This window comes from Cyprinodon tularosa, unplaced genomic scaffold, assembly GCF_016077235.1.
Source record: "Cyprinodon tularosa strain WSP-4 unplaced genomic scaffold, ASM1607723v1 ctg31, whole genome shotgun sequence".
Classification (NCBI taxonomy): domain Eukaryota; kingdom Metazoa; phylum Chordata; class Actinopteri; order Cyprinodontiformes; family Cyprinodontidae; genus Cyprinodon; species Cyprinodon tularosa.
Genome location: NW_024039019.1, coordinates 1976568 through 1996380, shown reverse-complemented (window position 1 = coordinate 1996380; position 19813 = coordinate 1976568). Strand labels below are relative to the sequence as shown.

The following is a 19813-nucleotide window of genomic DNA, read 5'->3' as shown; positions in this document are numbered from 1 at the left end:
AGCCTTCGGCAGCACCTTGACCCAGGGGTTTGAATCAATAAGGCTCTGGCCCGCTGGGCTCCACAACACATTTTGACATGGAGAAAAAAAAAATCCTTCCCTTCAAAAGATCTATGGTGTAAAGATGTGACGGTGTAACTACTATTACTCTACTCACTATCCATGCTTTAATACACACTAAACCCCCGCCGCTCATCCACATAGCACGTAGCTCTCATGTGATTTCACACATCCAGATTCACTGTCACTAACCACCATGTTGGTGAGCAGAACTGCTTTTATAAAAAGCAGTGAAAGTTTTTCTTCCAAAGAGTACCTATTTTATTTCAATTTTTAAAAAAGCTTGCACTGTTTATATCGTTGGTTGAAAATGTCAAGTTTACATTTTCTCAAGGGCTATGTTATATACTTTAGAGGTTAATATTTTCTGAGAATGCTCAGGGGTTGATGCTTTCATATTTGTTTGGTATTATTATTATTTTTTTTATATTGGTGGGTTTTTGTTTTAAAGAGGAGTCTCTTCCACTGATATGTTCTCCGCTTCTTGAATAAATAATAAATGATCTTTCATAGCAAGAGGGCTGGATAAAAGCTCATTTTTAAGGTGGTACTGTACTTCCAGTTTTCAAAGACACAATGAAACCAGGACTGCTTCCTAAAACTTATCTCACTTTACGACTTAATGGTTGGATAGATAGATAGATAGATAGATAGATAGATAGATAGATAGATAGATAGATAGATAGATAGATAGATAGATAGATAGATAGATAGATAGATAGATAGATAGATAGATAGATAGATAGATAGATAGATAGATAGATAGATAGATAGATAGATAGATAGATAGATAGATAGATAGATAGATAGATAGATAGATAGATAGATAGATAGATAGATAGATAGATAGATAGATAGATAGATAGATAGATAGATAGATAGATAGATAGATAGATAGATAGATAGATAGATAGATAGATAGATAGATAGATAGATAGATAGATAGATAGATAGATAGATAGATAGATAGATAGATAGATAGATAGAAGTTTTATGATATGTTTAAGAAATGCAGAAACATCTTTGGTGGAATATGTAAAAATGTAAACTTTTAAAGTTTTGTCATTTGTTTTTGTTGATAAATATGTAGCTCCACAAATAATTTTTTGTTTTTGTCATTCTGTTCCTACTGGACTAAAGCAGCCTAGCAACCTTTTTAACCATCCATATAAGAACCTGCTGGACTACTGTTCAACCTTTATGTTGAAATACTATGAAGAAATGTAATATTTATAAATAGATGTAATGTGCTTTAGACTTTATGGTGCAACAAAAGTAAAAAAGTAATAGCTTTGCTTTCTAGTGGGTAGCTGTCACACTTTTTACCCCATGTTCATAATACATAGGCATGCCAAAGGGCAACACTTCTGTTCCCAACAGAACTACTGCTCCCTTTCCATTGACAACATTCAGTAATGATCAAACTAGAATATGGGATTAGCTTCTAGAACTCCAGGGCAAAAAGAAAGAAAATGTGGCATGATGTTAGATTTTATTTAGATGTTTTTTTAAACATGTTCTCTAAATTAGCACTTCCACATTTACTGTCACTTCCTGGCTAACATCTGTAAAAAAAAAAAAAAACTTCAAACAAATGATAATGTTTTGGCTGCAGGATAATCTGTCTTACTCTCTGTCTTTCACACACACACACACACACACACACACACACACACACACACACACACACACACACACACACACACACACACACACACACACACACACACACACACACATATACACAATTAAAAGAAGATAAGTGAGTTTCAAATATGTTTTTTAATATTGTAACTCTAATAAAATAAATGTTGCTGAAGTATTATTTTATACCATGCTACACCTGCATTATTAAAAAAGAGGTTTCTCAGAGTGTTAAAGAACTTTTATTTCCTAATTCCTGATGTCATGTTTCCCTGAGGTAAATGACACGACAAGGCCCTTGTCCTTTAAGGCGGGCATACACTGTACAAATGTTTGTCTTTTTTGGGCTGATTCTTCAGACGGCAAGAATTTTCTGGTTTGACTTTCAGCCTCATCGTGCCTCCTGCTTCCTTTGGTATACTGGGTGTCATGATTCTGCCATTTTTGGTTCCATTTAAGTTTTCTTCTTGAGTTTGCAGTTACACTTCAATTCATGTTTTTTCTGTGATTTGTAGTTTTTTGGTTTCATTTCCATTTTGTTTTGTTTTCTTTTTATATTTCAGCTTTTATGTATTTGTTGTTTAATCTCTGTTGCCCCCTTCTGTCAGTCTCCCTTCTAGATTCTTCTGTCCACATCTGCTCCCAATCAGTTGATGACCCCAGTCTTTGTTCTGTTAGACATGTATACTCCTCCTCTTCATTTACTTTTTGTTGGTTCCTCGTCGTTTCTGTGCTCCTCATGTGCGTTTCCCTGACGTCTCCTGGATTTGGGTTTTTTCTGTATTTTGTTTTGCGGAATTTGGCTTCTGTTGCCCCTTCGGATTATTAAACCTGCAAAAAACCACTTCCTCTTCCGTCTCTGCATTTTCACCTCAAAAATCCTCAATAAACCTAACACAGGGGTAACGAGGGGTGATTAGCCTCTCTGGACCACCTCCTGATTTGGACTCGTATGGTTGAATGAAAATCAAACATGTTTGAAATTCAGTTGACTCTCGTGAGGTGATGGTGATTCTGCTGTTGAAGCAGAGTTATGAGCTGAATTACCTCAACCACGCACACTACACATGTGCAAACCTGGGAATTCCAATGTGTGGTTTTTGGATGTACAGTGTGAAAAGATATTTTGTGAGTTGTGTACTTTTAAACACTGTTGTTCCCTCTAAATTTTTATGTGTCCAAACATAGACACAAGCCCACTGAGTAAACAGAGGACCACTGTGAGGATCATCGGATCGGCACTCTGAGGGCACAAACAAGGCTTTTAAAAAATAATAAGAGATCACATCAGCAATTTACATTAGTTTAATTTAAGGGATTTTGCCCATTTAAAATGAAAAAAACAAAAAACAATTTAGTCCATGAGCTGTATGCAGTATGTCAGAGTCCTGCTTTGGCCATGGTGAGGTTCCTGTTCTGGAAGAAATGAGACGTCACACCTTCAGACATAACTTGTTCAGCATAAAAGAGTCCCATCTTGCACCATGGTATGTGTGCTGAAGCCTGAGATACAATATAAATTCCTGTAAATCTTGAATTACACAGTTTTGTAGTGATTCTAAAAAAAATGAATTATATAATAGTAAAATATGAACAAATCTGACTATTTTTCACGTCTATTCTCCTCCAATGGTTGTTAAAATATTTCCCTTTCAGAGCTTTATGGAATTCACGATCAGCACTGGATGCTTGAAATGTAGCACAAATATCCACAAGCTCCTTTGCTGCCACCATATATGAGAATGTGCAGATTGAGCCCTGATTAGGTTTTTTATTCATTATTGAATTTAGCAAAAAAACAGTCACACAGGGCATTGTGCTGCACTGTGAACAGGTGTGTCTTAAACTGTGTGCATGTTGGAAAGCAGTGCTGTTACAAACTGCTTAGACTGATAATTAATTTGGGCCGCCTCATATCCTTCTTCTTGTTGGATTATTTATCTATGAACCTGTAGGACTTTTAATGCAGTGGATAAGGACATTTGTTGAACTTTTTTTTTTTTAAACACTGATGTTTAATTAAACATATTAATTCAAAAACAACTCCTAAATGTATTCATTTTTTAAATGATTTTGATGGTAATATTTTTAACTGGGATGTAAGAGTAGACTGTGTGCCAGGACAGCTGAATTAGTAAATAAAGCTGTTTCACACATCCAGTGTCCAGCAGGCGGAGTTTACTTGTGACAGCGCTTATAAAGACAAGACTTCTAAACAATCCCCCCTATTTAGACAGAGAAACGGCAAACTCAAAATATTTTATCTCACAAATAGGCCAAAGAAAAATATGCTTCCACAATACTATGACAATAAGGGATGATGAGGACCTGGGTTAGGACAAGGCAGCTTCAAAATAATAGATTTTGTAAATCACAAAGATCTGTGATAGGCTTTTGAGAAATCAGTTCACCCCCCCAAACAACAGACGTCATTTAGATGTTTTTAATGTTTTTTTAGCCTAAATCTGGTTGGTCCCGTCATAGTCTTGATTTAGTCTACAAATAGTTGTTAAAAATTGGGTTGTGTTTGGCTCTGATTTTCTTCCACTTTAGTCCATTAATAGACATTAAAAACTGGGTTTTCAACTTCTTTTCAAATTAAAGTTATAGCTTTTTACTTTCCAACCAAATGTAGACGTCATTCTGATGTAAATCATGTCATCTTTTCGATGTCTTTTCAACCAATTTTTGCTTGATGGGAGAGCATCTATTTCCATGGCTCAATCAAACCAAGAACAAACAAAAGCTTTTTGTTTGAAAACTACAGCAAAAATGTCGCATAAAATTTCATTCTTAGAGTAAAAGATAAATAACAATTATAAGACTTTTTACACATTGTTGCCGATTGTGCCAATAAGTGAGGAGGAAGCTGCATATATCTGCATGTTTTTGGTAGCATTTGTGGTTTGGTTTCTTGTCCCAACAAGAGAAGCTTGGTCAGACCAAAGGTAGAAATAAACAAAACGGACATCTGCCACTTTGAAGCCTGATACACGGAGACATCAGTGGACAGCATGAGCTGGGTAGAGTGGCTTGTGAGCAAAGCACAGGCGTAGTAGATTGTGGTCATACTGCAGGCTTTAATCAAAGCCTCACTTGCATCTACATTAACCAGCTCTGTTTTTAAAATTGCTTCAACGGGACATAGAAAAACACAGTTTGATCTTACAAAGCGTTAGCTTCTGGATTGTTTAAAAAAAAATGCACTTAATGGTTTTAAATGGGGTCTATAAAAGGAAAATTTATCTCCCTGTTCTTTAAGCCGAAGAGTCAGCCTGTGGTTGTCACGCTTCAGCAAATACTCTGATTGGATTTTTTTTTTTATTTGTGAGAGACACAGAGAGGGAGGTTGGTTAGCTTAATTGGTTAGATTTGAATTCAACCCTGACGAGTTGTGATATAAAGCAAGGCAGTGGGAGGCCCAGTCACACAACAAGGCCTTTCCTTAAGGTCGAAAAAGGAAAAAGAAAAATCCTTTTTATATACCTTGATATATCCAGCAGCCATATTGGACTTTTATAATTCATAAAGAATTGAACATGTCACCAGAGAAAATAACTTAGGCTTTTACAATAACACAAATCAGAATATACAAATATACATTAAAACAAAACTTAACAGGATTTAGCTACCATAATGATTCGTCTATGTTCCGACTAGCATTACTACTCTTAAAAATTTAAAAATGAATGAATGAAAATGCTAACATGCAGTTACTATCATTTGGCTCAGACACACAGCTATTTATAATGGGGGCTGTTTTACAGGGAATCATTGATTTGATTCATGAACATGAGGCAAAGAAATCCTTTTTTTGTACCAGAAAACACAAAGAGCAAAAACCAGAGAAAAACAGTTTCTTGCATTAAAAATGTTACGCTCACAAACAGTAGCCCCTGTCAACTCGGTGGTCTGACTGTGCAAACCAATCAGCCATTGTTGAGGCATGATGGAAAATGGTGTTTGAGCAAAGATATATTTTCGTAGAGTGAGGAAGAATTCGCCATCTTTATTTTCACTTTTGACTTTACAAGAGGGTTCTTTTGGAAGGTCTGCCTTGTTTTCCTGTGTTATTATTCAGCAAACTATCCATTTAAAAATACTCCCTTTAGATTGTTTATTTCATTAGGACAAAAAAATCTGATTACTGTTTAAATCAATGTATCCCCTGTTTTTCACAGCCAACAGGCAGTCCAAAATATCTAGAAAAATATCTTTAAAATCAGCTTTAAATCAGTCATTTGAAGAAAAATGAAGAGAATAGCTGCGTTTTAATAAAGGTCTTTTAGTCTTTTTTTTATATAGTTATTAGGATTTCCGCCTCTGAAGTGGTAAAATTCCCTCTTTAACCTAAAAATGGACCTTTGCATATGCTTTTGTTCATCTTAAAGATCACACATCTTACAAATTTATCATTCATGGATCAAAGATGTGCTTTACCTAAACTTTGTTATTCAACCTTGTGCCCAACACATCTACAGCTCCCTAAATCAATAAAAAATTGTAATTAGCACTGCATTGGCTTTTAATTAGTATTTTTTTAAGTAGATAAATAACGAAAAGATAAAAACAGAAGCAATTCAAATATGGGAATATGTGTTTCAGCTCACAAGAGGTTATAAAGTGAGCAGAAGCAGTCACCATGGGAAAGATAATTGCTGCACGATAAGGTTCAAACGTAGACCACTGTGTAGGGGTGTGGAGGTGAATTCAAATGAAAGAAAATGAGCTCAATGCAGTTTCTCGCCGTTGACTTTCACATACTGTACTTTAACGTAATTGATCTAATGTCAGGGTGGCTAATTAAGGTGAAATCCACCCACTATTAAAGTAGAAAGTTTGATGGATATAAAGAAAAAAATATATCAGCTCTGTATGAAACACAGTAAAGTCAGCCAACCATTAACTTCAATGGATTACAACCCACACCAGCCGTGCCTGGATGTCCAATCCTTTCCTTCCTTTGTGAATCATTGTTATTTGCTTTAACACAGGTTTTTGAAGAGTGGTGTCCCGGTGGTTAATGTAGAGTGCTGAGTTCTGAAGAAAGCAGTAAAAACGGAGTTCAAACCCCACAGATTAACACTGTAGGTTCCTGAGCAAGAGCTTTACAATCCCAGAATGCTCCAAGAGCCACAACCTGCTCACTGCTCCCTAAGGGATGGGCTTGCTAGAGAGAGCAAGTTATGTTATAATGTATCTTTGCAGTAATTAATTAAAGTTGTTTTTTTCCCTGGTATTTCTGTCCTTTTTGTGGTCCAACATTAGTTTATTCTCCTTAATGTGCAGCTAGGATGATGTCCCCGCATCCATCCCCAGTTCAATGTATGCCTCTCTATCTCTATGACTTGGATTAGCTTAGCTCTCCAAATACTAGTTCAAATATTATAAACTACAAACGTTATAAAAACCAAACTCTTTTATGCATCACACACAGCAGGGATGTCTGGGGACCCACTCTTAGTCTGCAGGGGGTTAAAAAAAGGAAGTTCTGACTTTCATTTTGGAAATATTTATTCTCGTCCTTGCTCTCCCTTTTAAAAATGTCTCCACATGAGCATGGTTCTTGTGGGAACAATAAAGCTGCTGACTAAGGCTCAGTTTTCTTTCACGCCATCACTAAGCTTCATAATCAAGTGAGTTTTCTTTTTTCTGCATTTTTTTTAACATACATTTTATATTCCGCAACTGCTTTTCGAAATGTTTTTATCTTTCCTTTTTTGCTTTGCAGCCGCTTCTCTCTGTGTCTTTGTCTCTTTGTCTTTGAGAAGCTTTTGTCAGGCTTCTCGGTGAAAGTGAAAACGCACAGTAACAATCTCTGGGACTGACAGAAGTAATAAATGCTGGCAAAATGCCATCCAGTTAAAATCCACTTTGGCTACTAATGTATTTCTCAAAGGAAATTACAACAGCAATGCAACACAGAAAATCACTTACATAAAGTAATTTCTCTCTAGATTGCTTTCTAGTTGTCTTTCAACGACATGAGATTGGGTGTAGGTTCGAAAAGCGGCTTACAGTACACAAGTCCTTACCTTTTCACAGTTGGTCAGGTTCCCATCACAAGGTTTACAGCATTATACAAGGATTTTGTGTGACGAACCAATACAGAGAAGTGCATGATTGTGGAAAAGAAGGAAAAAGATGTATAGCTGTTGGAACTAAAGAGTGGGATGAGAATAAGTAGTTACTCCCTTCTGTTTGATACCCCTCAATAAACCCAATCCAATCAAGCTAATTTCAAAGCCATAAAATCCAAATAGTTTTTAGGGAATATTAGAGAACAAACAGCATAATTAAGACCAAGGAAAACAGCATACAGGCTAGGGAGAAATTTATGAAGGTGTTGGGTTATGAAGCGATAACCAGAGCTTTGCATGTCTCAGGGAACAATTCAGAATCCTTCATTTGAAATCAGAACAAGATTGCGGAACCTGAAAATGCACCAAAAACCCCTATCCAGACTAAAAGATCTGACTGGGAGAGTCTTAATTGGAAATATTGCAAAGGCCCTGAGATTGGGGTGTCAAACTGGTTCCAGAAAGGGCCGTGTGGCTGCAGGTTTTCTTTCCAACCAAGAAATAGCACACTAGACTCCAGCCATCTCATCAAGTGAGTCCAGTCTTAACATGATGACTTGATGAGATGACTGGTGTGCTATTGTTTGGTTGCAAGAAAACCTGCAGCCACACGGCCCTTTCTGGAACCAGTTTGACACCACTGCCCTAGGATAACCTTATTGTGGATGCAGAGATCCACACTTCAGGTAGGGGAATTGGCTGACAGGACAAATATCAGTGCTATCATGTTTTCCCCTGAAAAGTGGAATACAAGCTACTTCCAGCAGCATGAAGCTATGTTCACACCGAGCATGATTTTAGCAGAAAAGAAGCTTCTGCTGCTTCATCTTTGATGCTTGTCTATGGAGGATTTTTCCTGCCAAAAATCAAGAGTACTCATTTTCAAATTTTTTCAGAATGTATGGGGTTTCTCATGTACTGCAGCTTTAGATGGGGAGGGTTCTACTATGAAGAACAGGCTGAGTGCCTGTTTATTGTAACAAATCCCCTATATCATTATTCTTGCAGTCATAATGTGGTATTTAGTAAAAATGTGGTAATCATAGATTAAATTAGTCTTGATAAGGATGAATCAAATGATTCAGGAGTACACTTAATTTAGTCTGAAATTTAAGGGCACATTTCATATCACATATACAGGCTTAAATCTGAGCATCTTGAAATAGTGGTGTCCTGTCAAAAAAACAACGTGCTGTAAGTAGTTTGGTTCCTCTATTGGGTGCTGGCTTTTAGAGAAACCGTTAGTGAGTGCTTTGTTTTTGGCCTCCGGCCCATGAGAAGAAAATGAGGAGGACAATCATGCTTTATGGCTCACTGTTTAACTGTTGATAAGTGTTAGTTTGTTTTTAATGACTTTGTTTATGTTGGATTTAATTACTGCTAGAAAGTGGGAAAGAGTGACAATACAACTAGGTGCTCTGATTTGGTTTGTGTTTGCTCTACAGCTTGCTATTCTTAATGATGTCAGGAAATATTTTTTCAATAACTTTAATAAATGCTCTGTTAATATTATTTAGCATTATAATGACCTTTATTTGATAACTTGTATTTATCATTATTACCCCCGACTACATGGCTTAGAACCTCATTTTTCTTTTATGACCACTCTCAGCTGGCAGTAGAAGATGCAATCTGCTTATTTTAATGGGGAGAAGCCAAACTGGTGGATCTCACAATTTGCGCATCTATCTTTGTAGATCACCCGCAACAAATAAAAAATTGCACGCATAAGTGGAGCGCCTATTATTTCGAATCTTTGAAAATCCAATGTGTTTTAGAGATGGACCTCTCTAATGGTCAATTTCCCTTTGCCTGCTTGATGGGCTCAGATTGCTGCTTGGTAGGTTGCATGGACATTCTAGACAGGGGCCAGTGGGCCAGCGCCCCTGTGGAACTGGTCATGGCCCTTGTTATGGCCTCTTTACTATGGACAATACTAAATAATTTTCTTATAATCATGATGTTCTAACAAGAGACCGTAACTAATTTGTCCCTTGTACAATTTTATTCCCTTACCTTTACAGTTTCACCAATATTTAGAGAATAAAATGTACAGTTCAGGCAGATTAAGATAGGATCATAGTTTCTTGCTGCTCGACAAGGATCTGCATCTTTGGTGACTCTCTCAGCATACTAAACTATGCACCATTGAACTGTTTTGTTTGGGCTTTTTTGGTTTTATTCTTTTTTATGTGTTCCACATTAAAAAACACTGGACCAACCCAGGCCTCCTGGTAAATTTAGAATAGAACCATCACTGTATTTTTGTTCTCAGCCCAACTTACATCATAGAAGGGTGCTTTGAATAAAAAAATAAAATAAAAATAAAAAGTATTGCAAATCTGCTTTTATGTATCTCTACTGTCCGATTGCTTTTAAATTCAAGTCAACATGATACCAACATGATGCAGCATCGATCCTGCATTTTGTAATGTTTGTTCTCAGTATAGGAACAGTCAGAGGAGTCCAGAACAGTCGAAATGAAAAGACAGAAAAAAAAAATAAATAAAATAAATAAATAAATATATATATATATATATATATATATATATATATATATATATATTTTCTGTGAAGAATTTCAAATGGTCAGAAAACCGCATGAAAAACGGGGTAATATTGGTTATTATGAGATGAATAAATCAGAATAACATTCTAATACTCTCAATATATGTAGGTTATTTCACATGCAATGTGTTCAATATTAAGTCTGAAATAAGGAACTAATATATCCTGTCAAACCATTAAAGGAATGCCTTGGAATATTTTAAAACCTTTAACCATATTTCAGAAATCTGCTTCCAATTTTAAATCTATCAAGAACATGCTGCAGACTCCTGGGCAGAGAAAGGAAGGAGAGAGTCTGACTCATAACAGAAAACCTCCAGCTGAGCTCAACCACATGGTATGTAAATTACTACTGCACACTACCCTACACCTGGATTCAAAGGGTGGAATAATCATTTTAGATTTTAAGGGGGTTTTACTGTTTGACTCTCAGGGATACATTTTTGTCTTTTTTTTTTAATTAAAATACAGAAAATAATCCTTATACTTACTTTTTGAAGTGGGGCTGACAGGGAAGGAGATGATGCCACACCATCTGCACTATTCTTCCCCACGTAACTCTCTCTAAGGCTCCCAACTCTGCCCTCTCAGCCTGCTGTTTACACAGCAAACTCCAGGAAGCTGAGAGGGATGACGGCGTGTAGGAGTGTGCTCTCTCCTTCCTATACCAGCAGCTCTTTCCCTTTCTTCTGCGTTTTTCTTTTCTTTCTTTTTCCTTTTTAGCTTTCGGGCTCTGATGTAGATTAGTTGTCACCTCTGATTCCAAATCGGCTCCCTGCGGGGAAAGAGAGATGGAAACATGGTAAAGAATCGCATGTGAATATCAGTGTCAATCAAGTGTCATGATGGTACATTAGGATGAAACCGCAACTGGATTATAGATCAATGGCAGTCTCTTATTGTTACAGTCTCTCCGTTTCTATTTTTATTACTCTTTCATCCTTTCTTGGCTGAAGACAATAATTGTAATTCAGTCAGATGTCTATTTAAAATGAATCTGACTTTGGTTTAACAGGAAATAACAAATTTAGGTAAACTTGATTTATTTATGTAAAAAAAAAAAAACTGTTTAATAAAGGGGCTGTACTTTTTGTTAAGTTCTGTGAAAAAGGTTATTAAGATGCAAAATTGCTTGTTGAAGTGGAGCTCAGAACAAATGGGTTTCTACAGTCTCAGAACAACTCTAATCCAAAACACATTATAACAATTGGCACTAAAGGATTTCATCTGATAAAAGTAGAGCAGAAATAAGGGAAATGCTGTTTGATTGATTTCTAACCATTATTTATATCAGGCACTTTGGTTTTCTTTATGCAAAAAAAAAATAAAGACAATGTTTTAATTACAATCTCCCTGTACACAATGATCGGGGAAATGTTGAAAAAGGTGTTACTTTCCTGCCACAACACTAACAAGCAGTGCGTTCTTTGAAACTTAACATTATGCTGATCCGTACAAATGCTCCTTGTTTTATTGTCTGTTCTGTTTTTCCTCAGAAGTTAAGATTTCAAACATCTGAATCAGGGATTCCCCCTTACAGTAGGTCAGTCATTCATGTAGAATTTTTATCAAAACAATTAATTAAAATAAACTAAAACATTCACAGATTTTGAGTGCTGCAGGATAAAAGCAATAAATTTACTAATACAATTTACCAATATAACACAATTAATTCAAAATAAATAAATCATAAAATAAGTTCTTTTTATTTTACTGATAAAAATATAATAAAAAATATATTAAAAAAAATAGATCGTATGTAAATAATTGCTTTATGACTGTTGACGGGTCTAAAATATATAATTATTTACTCCTGGTTACGATAATAATCTGGAAATGAAAGGATTCTGCAACACTAGGAATAGGAGGTTGAGTTCATGTGATATTAACGAAATGGCCTCTTAACCTTATTCTACAAAGAGTACAGTAGAAAAGTTACAAAACGTGTTATTTTACCCCCAAAAGAAAAAAAAAAACATCTGCATAGGAGCTTAGGGTGATGTGAATTATAGTATTTACCAGTTCTATTCTCAGTACATATATTACACAGGAGGATCATTTGTAGACTACAGTTTCTTACCCATTTTCCCTCTAAAATAACCCTCCCAATGAAGAAATAATGGCTGTCTAAAGATTGCTAACAAAGAAACCATAATGATTTTTGTTACATTTGGTCTGACTCCCTCTAAATAAGCTGTTAAATGTATCCTTCCGAATGGTCTAATCTGTATTTAAACTAAATAGAACATAAAGGGCCGGATTTATCAAGATCCAATTTTGCGTGCAGTAATTTGCGCTCGCAAACTGGAATTTTGCGCGAGGGGCTGAACCATGGTTTGCGGGTGATTTAACAAGAGTGATTGCGTAACTGGTGGCAGGTGCAAAACTGTTGGAGACGCCCTATTTAAATGATGGTTTTGCGCGTTTTGTGGTTTGCGGCAAAGTAGTTTGTAGTTTGCGTACGCATCCCCGCAGCATTGGCATGTTGCTCCACATGTGCAGGGGGGAGGTCGGGGTTCTCCGTTAGGGCGTCAGGGCGACATGGCATTTATAACGTCGGACAGCACTTCTGAAAAAAGAGATTGGGAGATTCAATGTTGCAAGGAGTTTTGTGATATCTGGTATTGCGTGGGTCCTCCTTGTGGCTGGCTCCAAATCCATTCTGAGTTCCCCCAGCAGCTCCAAAATGGCAATGCTGGATAAACGATGTGTTTTGATGATCGTTTCCTCGTTCATTCCAAAAATATTCACACGGAGTGAAAAAATGCGTTCTCTGCGTCTCCTTGCTTCATTTCGATGTCTCCTTCTTGCGACAATAACCGCTGCCATGTGTGCGCAATTACGCATACAGACCATTTGCACCTTCTTTTGAAACGTGTTAAATATAGAGTCAGATACCGTTATCAAAATTGCTTTCAGGTTTAATAAATCACTTTGCGAGTGATAAATTAATATATTTACATGTTCTCCTCCCCCAAGACGCACTTTTGCGTGTAAACGCCCCATATTGCATATTCATTGCAGAAAAAGTACTAAATGGATAAGAGGCGCTATTTAGCACGTTTTAAAGACCAAATCCTTTTAGCACGCTGTTGATAGATCAGTTTGTAAATTTTTTAGCGTGCGCAGTGAAATAGCTCACGTTTTTATACACGCAAACCTTTGATAGGTCCGGCCCAAAGAGAGTTATTTATTGTTGGTATTAAGGTAGCTGCTTCTAACCTAAAAATAACCCCATTAAAATAAATAATTGAACTGTCCCTTTAGGTTTAGCCACATCAAAGTAATTTGAAAAACAGCTAATCACACAAACAAAGCTGATTAAAAATGAAGAAATAAAGAATAAATCGCAGCACATGAAATTTCTTAATTACAAAATTACTTTTCCCCCCAGATAATGCTGTGAACTTTAACAAAGCAGGACTGCTCCAGTCTGTCACTGCGCTCTGAGTTTATTCTGACTGTGTCAATCTAAAAACTGAAGCTGTTATGGCACAAGACAGCATGCAGTCTTCCTGTCACTCACAATGAATAACTCCACTTGTCGTGAAACTAAGGCTCATCATATCATTGGGTTTGAGCTCAAAGCCATCAGTAGTAATGGCTCCCCGTCCTCCTTTAAAAATTCTCCATTAAAAAAATTCTTACATGTTTTTACCCTGACTTTGACTGAAATGCGGGTTTTTTTGTGTGTGGTTTTCCCATTTTCAGAAAATGTCAAAATTGCTTTAGAGAAACCTTGAGGCATCGGGGATAAGATTGGAAAGAATAATAAATATAGATTTGATTTAATCTATCGAATGATATTTCCTGACTGTAAAAAATAATATGTTGTTCAGGAGGCATTTAACTCAATGCTAAATAATTTAGAATATGATGATAATCACTACAGGACATAGGGCTAAATATGTCTCTGATATCAAAACCCAACTTTACTTTATGCTCTTATGAGCATTTGGGAATTTAATCAAAAACAGCGTTCATTATAAAAACAATAACATTAAAAGACAGCCAGTTCTCTATGGGTGTATGCCTATTGAATTTCAAAGTAAAAGTTCTTCTAAATGATGGTGATAGGGGTCAATGTATTATTACACCTCTATTCACTGGAGTTCACCAGTTTCATCATCAGTAACAGTTTATTTAAATCTCAAATTATGGAACATTTTCTAATCAGTAGGGCTGGGTACCGAACTTCGGTACTTTTATGGTACCGACCGAAATGCTTCGGTTCTACAGAGTATCGAAACATGCCTCGTCTTTCGGTACCAAGTTTCGGTGATTGGCTGGAACACTTAAGGTGATTGCGTCATCCAGGAAAAATACACAGGTGGTCACGCCTACAGCCAGGGTTCATGTGTATCTTTTGTGAACTGGTTGCAGCGTCGCGGAACCCCTTTAAAATGCCCCCCAGGTCAAAAGTGCGGCTTCACTTTATTAAGACTGATGCTAATAGTGCACAATGCAATACATCGTGCACGGAAATAATTTAAGAGCAGAAAGTCGCTCTGTGTTTGACTGCAAGAAGAGCGGACCGCAGCCAGCGCGACCATCCTCCTCTCAGCAGCCCGTGGGCAGAGCAAAGCCAGAGCGGAGTGAATCATGCTGCTTTCAAACTGGACGCAGCAAGAGCAGCAAAATCTCGTCTGCTGCTTCATTTTTGCTGCTTGTACCAGCTTCTGACGCGCTGCTGAAGAAGCTTTGATGCTCTGGCTGCGCGGTCGCAAAGTGGGTCAGACGCGCGTTGGGCGGAGCTACTCTATCCTTTATTTGCCTTGCAGCTATATTTGCTGTGATCAGTGGGAATAAAGTAGTTTTATTATGTTTTTAAGTGGGAAAATCCACCTGAAAACGTAATCAGTGCAGTCAGTTCATCCTGCCTTCAATATTTCTGTCGGAGCCGCTCAGACCCCCCCCATACCAGCGGTGCGCTGTCAGTAGGATCCCATTCAACGGGCTTGTTTGTCAGACATGGTAATTTTTCTAAAGGAAAACTGCTAAGTAAAAAGGTCCTCACAATGTAACAGTGAATATTAGACACTGAATTATTTATTTTTTTATGTAAGAGGAAAAATGTAAATGGAAAAACAGAGCTTAAAATAAAACTCAAGATTTGTACTTTTTTATGTTGTGTAATTTTCTTTTTTTTCGAATTGATATTATAAAACTGGTATCGAAAAAAGTATCGTTCAGGAACCGGTATCGAAGTGAAGGTATCGGTATTGGTACCGGAACCGAAATTTTTTTAACAATACCCAGCCCTACTAATCAGTTAATGCATTATACCAGACTCTACCAGGCGATTGTGGAAACTCTTCAGAGCAGATGTTGTTACTGAGTAATGAACATCCAGTCTGAGCTGTTTTCATTAGCGGTGGGGTGTTGAAAAATAAAGAGTGCAAAGAGATTTAAGAAGCTATATCAAAGAAACAACTTTTTACAACAAGTCATTCAAGCTGTTGGAGAGGGCAGGATCTAAAACAGATAACAGGAAGACAGAAGAGAGTCCAGTGACTTTAGTTTAAATCTTGTGAGGTTCAGCTTTTGTTCTAGATTGTTCTAGATAGATCAGTTCTGGATTGTTACCTGTTAGCAACACTTTGGAAAATTCAGAATAAAGTTAAGGATCTTTACAGAGACACAGCTATTTCAGTAAAGCCAATCAAGCTAACATTGCTAACATAAGGTGTTTAAGTCAGATTAAATGTCAAATCTCTTTTTATTTTGTGTTTTATAAAGCCTTTTATACAGCTCCATCCCATCTCCTCCTCATGTAAACAAATGAGACCTGCTCTTCAATATCTTCTTTATTATAGTCCTATTGAGAAATTGATTAAATTTGGTATTAGCATTTCAAAGCTTCAAACATCCCAGAAAGTTGTTCCCTTGCCTTGTTAAGACTGTCAGTTCTAATTTGGAAAGGCAATTTGCAGTGCAAACAGACAAGGTATGACCTTTGCTTAATTCATCTCTTAAAAAAATATATATTTATTTTTAGCCTGAATTGATTTTCAGGTTGTTTTCCCAGGTCTCCTCCCTAATAGCTTTATGTGTTGCATCTATATACTGTCTACTCACTGCACAGCCGAAGAGTTCAAGACATTGATGCAACTTAATTTGCCAAAGGACAACCTCTTAAAATATGGGATAGGATTTATCAAAGGATGTTTGCTAATATATCAAAAATATAGCCATGACCTTTTTAACAGCACCTTCAGTTACAGGGAATTTATAAGTCCCTTAAGAAGGATGAGGCCAAAGCTGATCTGAAAAAGTATTTCTGGATCAGAATGTACTATCATTCAGGAGATAAGTGAAAGTTTTTGGGAATGTGTTTTTCGCTACCTTAACCAGTTTGTTTCCACCAACTCTCACTAGCTTACCTACCTATGTTAAATTGAAGCATCCCCACAGCATGTTACTGCCAGCAACATGTTGAACCATAATGTAGTGTATTCGAGGGGGTGTACCATGATATGTTCCTACAACTTTGTATACATCCCAAAAATGTCTGTTTTGGGCCTGCAAAAATACTAACCTTGCTTAAACACTGAGCTAAGTAAGTGAATTATGGTGCCCAAGGCTAAACACGTAACCTGCGGAAATATTTGCCAGTTTCACGTGTTTTTTGCTCTACTGACAATTTCCCTGGCTAGAGAGAGCAATTCACACCATGTGCAAATTGGTTTGCTGTATTTACTGTGGGAAGCCAGAAGTAAGTCCATTAGATCCTACAGAGATTCTACCAGTTTAGAGAGTCTAGGAGTGGCTGGATTATGGCCACTTTCTGCATAGTGGGAATGGTGAGAAGACTCTCTGAAGCTCAGACAGGGGTATCAGAGATGTCAGAGCAAAAACCCCAGCAGAGAAAGCAGCAAAACCAGGAATTATGGGGGCGGCTGTGCTGCCCACTGTAGCAAAGGAACTACAGCAGCAAATTGGAGGAGGTAAATGGTAGATCAGAGAAGCCCGCCAGGAAAAACCGGGCCAGAGAGGGTGAGAGAAGGTGGTGGTTGGTCGGGTTCTACACTGGAGGTAGGAAGATGAAACAATCCTTCTAGGGCTATATTAAAACAGCTTTTTTAAAAGTAAACCACAAACTTCTAAAGATAATTCCCAACTTTCATACCTTGTCAACATTGTTTTATCTATCTTCAGTTTCTATTCAAAACTGAATAAAACTGCTTTTCCCTGTAGGTCACACCTACATCCAGGCCCTGATTAGTTTTCTCAATGTGAATGTTAACAAAAGTTCAAATTTCCTGCAAATTTCACTTTGCCTACTGCGCAACCTAGCCTCCCTGAATTCAGCAAAAATGCTCAATTCACCTCACTAGAAGTGAAACCTTTTCCCTGCTCCAGTACAGTTTACCTTCACTCCAGCTGCAAAATTTGCATCAGCTGTGAGCGTACCTTAAAAGCCAACCTGTTGATAGATCCTCCAACCTAAACTGCAGATCTCTGCAGCTCTGCAATAGTTACACATGACTGTTAGCCTCTTCACCGACTAATTTATTGAAGTAAAGGTGTACTTATCATAATAAAGGGGGCTTACACAACCTTCACAATATGCAAGATATGACAACAACATATATTCCCCCACTTCCCCCACTTTCTACTTCTTTGTGTCAGTCTATCACATTACATCTAAATAAAATACATACAGTAAAAGATTGACAAAATGTGAAAAAGTCTGAAGTACATGAATTGTTTTACAAAGCATGGTTGCTACTTGCTTCAGTAATCTGTGTTTAGGAGTTACTTCCACATGTCCTGCTGCTGACACTGACATGCAGGCCTTCCCCAATGTCCCATTTAAATGTGCCACATTTCTTTCATGTTCCCACAAATCTGTCACGCCCACCCAAGGAGCTGTGCAGCACAGTTGGAAAACCTTTGAAGCAGATAAATACCTAACACAGATGTTAGGAGCAAATGAATAGCTGCATGCAGCGTTAGAAATATAATGTTGTCAGTGAACCCTGAGCTGCGACAAAGGCAACACCTTCCAGATCTCTGCATCCTGGGCAGACATCACTTTTCAGCTATGATTTAATGCCAGTGCATCATCAGTTATATGGATGGGCTGTGATTAAACAATTTTCAGAGCCAATGTGGCAGAGCGGCATACTGAGGGGAGTCAAACCCGCACGCAGGGGAGAAAGAAAAGCTTTATTATGGAGGAGCTCATATTTAATCTACACAGAGCATGATCTGTATGGACAACAACTGTTTTATTATCATAACAACATGGAGATCTGTGGTAATTCATAGGAGGAGACGGCAGCAGCAGAGGCTTTCAATCAGAACAAACAGTGCTGTTCAGTTTGAATAATTTCTCTCTGCAGGCTACTTTGATTAAATGAGGAGGCTTTTTTGCTATTTAAAACCAAAACAGGAATCCAAGAGAGTTTAAAACAACCTCTCTGAGGAGGTCTGACATTGCCAGACCATCTTCTTTTTCCACACATAAGCCCTTGGCCTCGCCACCACCTCACATGGTCCCTCCTATCATTGCTATGACACTTCACTGACCTTTTGATACCCAGTACTGACATACAGGTTGGGTTGCATATCCTCAATTTTGAAGTTTAAATCTCCAATTGGATTCCTGCCAAACACCTCCCCGATTGACCTTGACAAGGCTGAGTCGATGTCCTCCCCTCAGATATCCTGCCCTTAACAAGAGCTGTCAATCACAGTGATGAGCCTAGCACTTTCTCTTCCCTGAGCCACGTTCAGGTTGATCTCATTCAACCAGCTGCCTCTGCTGCTGCTATTGCAGATCTGCTGTGTGCAAAATCTGCTGACTCAGGTCCACAAATAGTCTTTGTCTCCCATCTGGACTGCCGCAACTCCGATGTGGTTGAGCAACCTGAAATAACTGCAACACAACAGCTGAGATCAGCTTAAACATACGTCCTTTTTTAATGTTTTCCAACACTGATTGTTTAGTTTTATACTTTATCCTCTGCACCAGCTTTAATCACCTCTTTTTTGGGGGAAAAGAGGGACACTCAGTCAAAAATTTTTGAGCTGATTTTGGAAAACAGCATAAAAAATTATGTGTTTCCTTCAAAGATGAAAGGAAAACTGTCATGATCTGCCCTGATGGCTCAGCTTAATTTTTCATTTCATTCACCTGTCTAACTCTTCGCGGTTTTTTTAATTATCACTCATCCACCTGCGTTGGGTCCTTTATGTTCGGTTCAGCCCGAGCAATCAGGGCCAAATCATTATTTGTTTTCCATTTGTCTGTTTGTTTAATTTATTCCCTGGTTCATGTCCTGGTTCGGCCAGTGGGTTGAGAGTTTTCGTGTTTCCACGCAGTGAATGGACTGGACTGTTAAACCAGAATCAGTGATGGGTTGCGCCCCGCCCCTGCAGTCGCTGCAGTCACAGTTCAGTGTGTGCTTGTTTTTGTGTTATTAAATGTTTTGAACTCCCCTACTGGCTGTCTC

At 37.6% G+C, this 19813-nt stretch overlaps 1 protein-coding gene across 2 annotated transcripts in view; it reads right to left on the bottom strand.

Moving 5' to 3' along the window:
* The window catches only part of flrt1a (fibronectin leucine rich transmembrane protein 1a), a 91730-nt gene that overhangs the window by 16362 nt on the left and 55555 nt on the right, over positions 1-19813 (bottom strand). The window contains exon 2 of one of the 2 annotated variants that reach the window (XM_038292280.1): positions 10844-11127. The gene's annotated coding sequence lies outside the window, so the exon portion shown is untranslated. Of the gene's footprint in view, positions 1-7739; positions 7821-10843; positions 11128-19813 lie in introns of those variants that run through there. The other variant, XM_038292282.1, reaches the window with a different exon arrangement.